The sequence below is a fragment of the Microtus pennsylvanicus genome, chromosome 1 (assembly GCF_037038515.1).
Source record: "Microtus pennsylvanicus isolate mMicPen1 chromosome 1, mMicPen1.hap1, whole genome shotgun sequence".
In the NCBI taxonomy this organism is placed as follows: Eukaryota; Metazoa; Chordata; class Mammalia; order Rodentia; family Cricetidae; genus Microtus; species Microtus pennsylvanicus.
Genome location: NC_134579.1, coordinates 71,317,505 through 71,324,350, shown reverse-complemented (window position 1 = coordinate 71,324,350; position 6,846 = coordinate 71,317,505). Strand labels below are relative to the sequence as shown.

At 42.7% G+C, this 6,846-nt stretch overlaps 2 pseudogenes; one reads left to right on the top strand and one right to left on the bottom strand.

Moving 5' to 3' along the window:
- Positions 1–734: 734 nt before the first annotated feature.
- Positions 735–1,167, bottom strand: LOC142839611 (large ribosomal subunit protein uL15-like; annotated as a pseudogene).
- Positions 1,168–4,354: 3,187 nt separating this feature from the next.
- LOC142843266 (serine/arginine-rich splicing factor 3 pseudogene) lies at positions 4,355–5,389 on the top strand (annotated as a pseudogene).
- The last annotated feature ends 1,457 nt before the right edge of the window (positions 5,390–6,846 follow it).

Below are 6,846 nucleotides of genomic sequence, written 5' to 3'. Positions count from 1 at the left end.
CAATTTGAGTTGGATGAGGTGAAGTTGAGGTGTATAGTTCAGAAAATAGCTCTTTAACCTAGTAGTTAAGGGCGCTTGGTGTGGGATCTATACTTCCTGAGTAGAGTACTAACTTTGAGAACAACTGTAGTTTCTGGATATCACCCTAATTCTAGTGTTATGCTAGGCATGTGGCAGGATGAGAGGATAGATGGTAGAGTGGGTGTGTGAGTCAGGAACTTCTAAATAGGAGACAGAAAAAAGGGGATCAGAGAGAGAAATCAAATATATACCTTTAATTACATGGCTATAGTATTTCATCTGTGTGGTGACCAGGTTCATTTAATACTGTTGATGTGTATATGTGTGTAAAATAAATTAAAATTGGCTTCAAAGATGAAAGATGCCTCTTCATTTCTATGTAAAATAAACTGTATGAAACATGCAAAATTGCTGACTTGATTAAACATTATTGTTTTATCTAAATGAAATAGCAAAATATTTACTTCGTTTTATTATTTTGCCTGCACATATGTGTATGCATCATTTGTGTGCCTGGTGCCTGTGGAGGCCAGGAGAGGGCTTTGAATCCCCTGGCACTAGAGTTACAGACAGCTGTGAGCTGCCATGTAGGTCCAGGGAATCAAACCCAGGTCCCCTAGGAGAGAAGTCAGTGTTCTTAATCTCTGAGCTCTCTCTCCAGCAAATGCCTTAAATATTCATGTCAATAACTGATTTTTTCCCCCTGGGTGGCTTCAAGCCACCAGGACACAGACCCCTCCCAGACCTTTCATTGCCTCTTCAGTTTTTCCGCTGAAGAATTTGGCCTTCAAGAGGCTGCTTAGGGAGCTTCCCATCTCTAGAACTTTGTAGCACCCCAATCTCACATCAATGACGGGAACATCTCCAGTGTTCTTTCTTCTGCAGCACTGACCCGTGTCTGCTCACTGACCAGTGCCCACAGTTTATCCATGTCGCCAGCCTGGCAGGAGCTTTGGTTACCCTTTGAGTGGTAATGCTCATACCAGCTCTCCCATAGTCACTTGGGTGACATTTGTCAGCGTAGATCCTGTGGTGATGCTTGACTCCAGCGTTTCCAGGGCTTCCTGGATGCTTCTGGTGTTTACCAATGCTGTCATGGCTCACGTGGCCCTGGAGTTTCTGGGTCTTCCTCAGTCTGGATGGCATGGTGGTGACAGAAAGGAAAGAGGGAGGCACCTCCAAGTTTCAGAGGTAGCAGGCTGAAAATTGATTTTTATTATCTCATTATATAGTTATTTCTTTTTCTCTTTATTTACTTATTTTTTTTGAGACAAGGTCTCTTTATGAAACCCTGGCTGTCCTGGAGCTCACTATCTAGATAGGCTAGCCTTGAATCCACAGAGATCCTCCTGCCTCTGCCTCTTGAGTACTGGAATGAAAGGCAAGTGCTACCATGCCTGGCTACAAAATATTTTTAATTTTTATGATAAGTATACCAAACTCCTCCTAGTGACTATTTGTAACTAGGATTTACATACTTCAAAATATGTGCAGGTTTAAAGTTTTGGCTCACAAACAAAACTTTGAAAATATAAGGATTCTAGTTTAGGAATGTAGATTATTCCAAGGTTCCTAGGCCAAAAGTGGGAGATGGAGAAAGTAGTAGCAACATCAATAAAGAGAAAGTGGGCAAGGTCTTGCACCTCTGGGTTCAACTCAGATCTCTTTTTGGGTAAGCTATTTTAATGCACTGTGCTTTAAACTAGCCCTCTTCCCCTTCTCCTCCTCCTCCTCCTTCCCTTCTCCTCTCTGTCCTCCTCTTCTCCCTCCTTCTTTGTGTGTGGGAGACTTAATCAGGGCCTCATACATACTAAGTACCTGCTCATCACTGTTCTATATCCTAAGCCCTGAGTTCTAAATTTGTAATTGCCTTAGAACATGAAGGCGAAAGTATGTGATCTCCGTGTAGAGATGAAGTGGCCGGAGCTGTGAGCATAGCACCGTACTCAAAGGGAGTTTCACCTGAGTGGGGTCATATGATAGCTCCATCAATTTGCCAACAAAAGCTAAAGCCTGTACTGAAGATGCAGATAGACAAGGACTGGGAAGGTGGTGGGGTCTTTTTAGACATGGTCTGTCTATGCATTTGAAGCTGCTTAGATCAGGCTAGTGTTGTGATATTCATCCTCCTTCCTCAGACTCCTAAAAGCTGTGGTTATAGGTGCATGCTACCATGAGAAGGGTCTTTAAGGCAGCTCCAGTATTCCAGTCAATACGTCTCGTTTATATACTAGAAAACTGTCTGTATTTGTATGTACGACCTTTACTTTTCTTTCCCCCTAGATAAAAGGAACCAAGCAAAAATATAGTTTGACATGTTAAAACTTGGGAGACTATTGTGGCTTCATTCTGCCATCTAGTGGGCAAGACAAAAAAATAAAAGAAAAAAGAAAAACCAGACCAAAGCAAAAATTATTTTATTATGATTTTGCTGTCATTGTCATTTACCAAGTGTTTTCTGATTAGCATAGCATGATGGCTATTCTTGGTTGTCACCTTGACTATATCTGGAATAAATTCCAACCCAGAAATGGAGGCCGTTATTGTGATCAGGATCGTGAGGCAGGAAGACAACATGCCTTTGATCTGGACCTTAAGTCTGGGAGGCACAGGCTTTTGATCTAGATCTTGAAGCTGGAAGGTGCACCTTTATGCTGGACCACACCTCCTTCTGGAAACCTATATAAGGACAGTGGAAGAAGGAAGGTGTTGATGGAGGCTGCTCATTCGTTCCTGGACGCTCAGGCCCGAAATAATCACACAGAAACTGTATTATTCGCAATACTGTTTGGCCGATAGCTTAAGCATATTTCTAGCTAGCTATTATATCCTAAACTAACCCATCTCCATTAATCTGTGCATCACCACAAGGTCATAGCCTCCCCACAAAGGTCCAGCAGGCTCGGGTGGGGGCATCTGTCTCCTGTGGAGGTGGTGGCTACATGGTTTCTCATTGACTCCACCTACTCTCTCCTCTTCTATCTGTTTGGAACTCCCTCCTTGCCCTATTTTGCTAAGCCACTGGCCAAAACAGCTTTATTTATTAACCCATAGAGGCAACAGATAGACAGAAGGTCTTCTCACACCAGGAAAGGATCCCTCGTCTTAGCACATCCATTCCTTCACTGGTGTTGGAGTCTATGTCTTTGGGGTTCCAGCATATACAGAAGACCAGTTGGGACACCCCACCTGGTGGACATTCCATCATTCACAGCTAGCCATTGTTGGGCTGTAATTCAGTCCAATAAAGTCATATATATATATATATATATATATATATATATATATATATATATATTCATTCATTCTGTAAGTTCTATGACTCTAGAGAACCCTAATACATGTAGTTTAAACCTTTACCAAGACTACTGATGAGCTGACTAGCTGAAATATATAGAGAAAAACAATTCAATATCCTAAACCCTAGGCTCCCAAGCCAAGTTTTCCAAGACGTTTGTACTTAGGAGCTACAAAGATAAAGACTGAAGAGGGAGCGATTCCAGTTCTCATCACCTGCACCTTCCTGAGGTGTCTTCTTCTACCTGGTCTTCCCCCTTCCTTCAAATGTGAAGGTCTCATGGCGGGGGAGTCACGGTGGCAGGAGTGTAAGGCAGCTTGGTCAGATTGTATCCATAGTTGTGAGAAACGGAGAGAGAGGGGACACTCTAGTGAACCTCTTCCCTCGACATTCTTCACAGTTACATTAGCACCAAGACTAGAAATAGTCTGAAGCTCTCGAGGGTCATGTCTTCCCCAATACACAGAGCAAAACCATAAAGAAAACTATTCCACTTAAAAAATTACAAACCCTTAAAATGTTGGTGTTTGCATCTGGCTCATGTTTTGATTTCTAAGAGCGTTCCCTTAGTGTCAGTGAGAATGTCTGTGCTTCCGAGGATGAAGACAGTGGTAGCCAAGTCTCCTTCTAACGGCAGGAGAAGCAGCACACTTAGTGTCTAGTGATGCCTGGGGGATGACTCAGGCTCTTACTATTGTTAACAACACTGGCAAGTGCTCACCTTCCCCAGCTTCTGTGATGTGCCAGACACTGTCGCATGCGCTTTGCGATCTTCCAACTGTCCAAACAGAGTTGTTTTCACCTTTTGGGCAAGGTCTCTGTCTTGCACATGCCTGCATGGTGAACTTCACTCGTTGGTGGCTGCATTCTCTGGAGTCAGATTCCTTTCCTGTCAAATAGTTTTCCACCATTTTGTGGACACCGGGGAAGAGAGAGCATCTGTGGAAGCCGAGATGGGGGGAGGGGGGAAGAGAGCTGGTGGCCTGTTGGGACCTTAGGATTTGAGCTTCGGCTCTTTGAACCCAGGATCTCGAAATGCGTCGTGATTCCTCTCCAATGGACTGTAAGGTTTTATGAGGACTAGCTTTGAAGTGCATAGAAACTCTGTGCAGGCTGACTTGAGGTAGCATTCTTGCTGACAGGCTTGGCAGGTCGGGTAAGGAGGAGGCAAACCTTTTCTATCGGTAGAGTGCCCTGCTAATAGTCAGTCCTTGAGTGCACAGATGTGCACTGTAGTTCAAAGGCTACGATTAGGTTGTGGTTTATCTCCTCCTGAGGAAGTGTTTCTACATATTATATAATGGCAAAAGTTATTCCCATAACAATAGGCTCCCTGTTTAGATTAAAGAAGGCACAAAACTCTTGAAATAATTTGTAACAAAGTTGTTAGTTTCTGTAACTATTTCCAAATATTATGAGAACCTAGCTTGAATCATGATTTGAGTATTATAAAAGAGCACTGGCTTTGCAATAAAGTATGCAGTTGTATCTCCTACTCTGCATCCCCTGTGTCCTGATTTCTGTGGCACTACCCAGGGTCATCCACAACTGAGGTAGTTGGGGAAGGGTCCCCAACATAGTTTATGTAGCTAATCTTGAAAACAATGGGAACAAGACTGCGTTGGAACGGGTTTTGGCTTTTATGGACCACTCCGGAGTGTGTGGATTGCTCGAAACCTTCCTGGCTTTGCTTTCCTTGAGTTTGAGGATCCCTGAGATGCTGCTGATGCTGTCTGCAAGCTAGATGGAAGAACACTATGTGGAACTGTCCAGTGATTGAAAAGAGATGTCAAAATCATGGCCTGCCTCCCTCTTGGGTCGTCCCCCTTGAGATGACTACCTAGGAGGAGTCTGCTAACTCGGCGCAATTCTCCATGGAGAAGCGTCTCTGGAAGCCTGAGCAGTTCAGTTTCTAGAGACAGGAGAAGAGAAAGCTCTCTGTCTCTTGAGAGAACTCACAAGCCATCTCTATCCTTCTCTAGGTCTCAGAGACCATCTAGGTTAAAAGAAAAGAAGAAGAAGAAGACCAGTTGGTTAAAGACGTGGTGTACAGGAAACAGTTTCATTTGACAGGAGTATGTACAGGAAATTAAAGTTTCGTGTGAGACTTTTCCCACGAGCTTGGTGCATTTTAAAAGATGCCTTAGCTGTTTCAGATTTGTTTTGTCTCTTGGGACAGTGACACACATAACGATGTGCTTTCCCATGCTCTCAAATGGATCGGATGAGGCATGTAATATCAAGAATTGTTACTTTACAATGTGCCCCTAAGCAAGATTGAATTTGCTTTGAACTTTAGTTTTCTCATAGACTTAAACAAACCTAGATCCTTCCCAGTCGAAGTGTGATGTGCTGATGATATAGAAAGAGCTGGCAGACATCGAATAAAGCCATGGATTCTCCAGTAGGTGGGATATGGTGTGGAGCTGTGGGTGAAATGCTAAATATGATCCCAGTAGCACAGATGCTGTGAGAAACAATTAATAAATGGGATCTCCTGAAATTGAAAAGCTTCTGTAAAGCGAAGGACATGGTCAACAAAACAAAACGACAGCCCACAGAATGGGAAAATATCTTCACTAACCCCACATCAGACAGAGGTCTGATCTCCAAAATATACAAAGAACTCAAGAAATTGGTCACTAAAAGAACACATAATCCAATAAAAAAAATGGAGTACATACCTAAGCAGAGAACTCTCAACAGAGGAATCTAAAATGACTAAAAGACACTTCAGGAAATGTACAACATCCTTAGTCGGTCACCAGAGAAATGCAAATCAAAACAACTCTGAAATTCCATTCTTATACTTGTAAGAATGGCCAAGATCAAAAACACTGATGACAACTTATGCTGGAGAGGTTGTGGGGGAAAGGGAACACTCCTGCATTGCTGCTGGGAATGCAAGCTGGTACAGCCCCTTTTGATGTCAGTGTGGCTATTTCTCAGAAAATTAGGAAACAATCTTCCTCAAGACTCAATAATACCACTTTTGGGTATATATCCAAAGGATGCTCAATCGTGCCACAAGGACATATGCTCAACTATGTTCATAGCAGCATTGTTAGTCATAGCCAGAACCTGGAAACAACCCAAATGCCCCTCGGCTGAAGAATGGATAAGGAAAATGTGGGACATTTACACAATGGAGTACTATACAGCAGAAAAAATAACGACAGCTTGAATTTTGCAGGAAAATAGATGGAGCTAGAAAACATTATTTTGAGTGAGGTAACTCAGACACAGAAAGACAATTATCACATGTATTCACTCATAGGTGATTTTTAAACATGAAGCAATGAAAACCAGCCTACAAACCACAGTCCCAGAGAAGTTAGACAACAATGAGGACACTAAGAGAGACTTATATGGATCTAATCTACATGGGAAGTAGAAAAAGACAAGATCTCCTGAGTAAATTGGGAGCATGGGGACCTTGGGGGAGGGTTGAAGGAGGGAGGGGAGAGGTAGAGAGGGGAGCAGAGAAAAATGTAGAGCTCAATAATTTTTTTTAAAAAAACTATTAA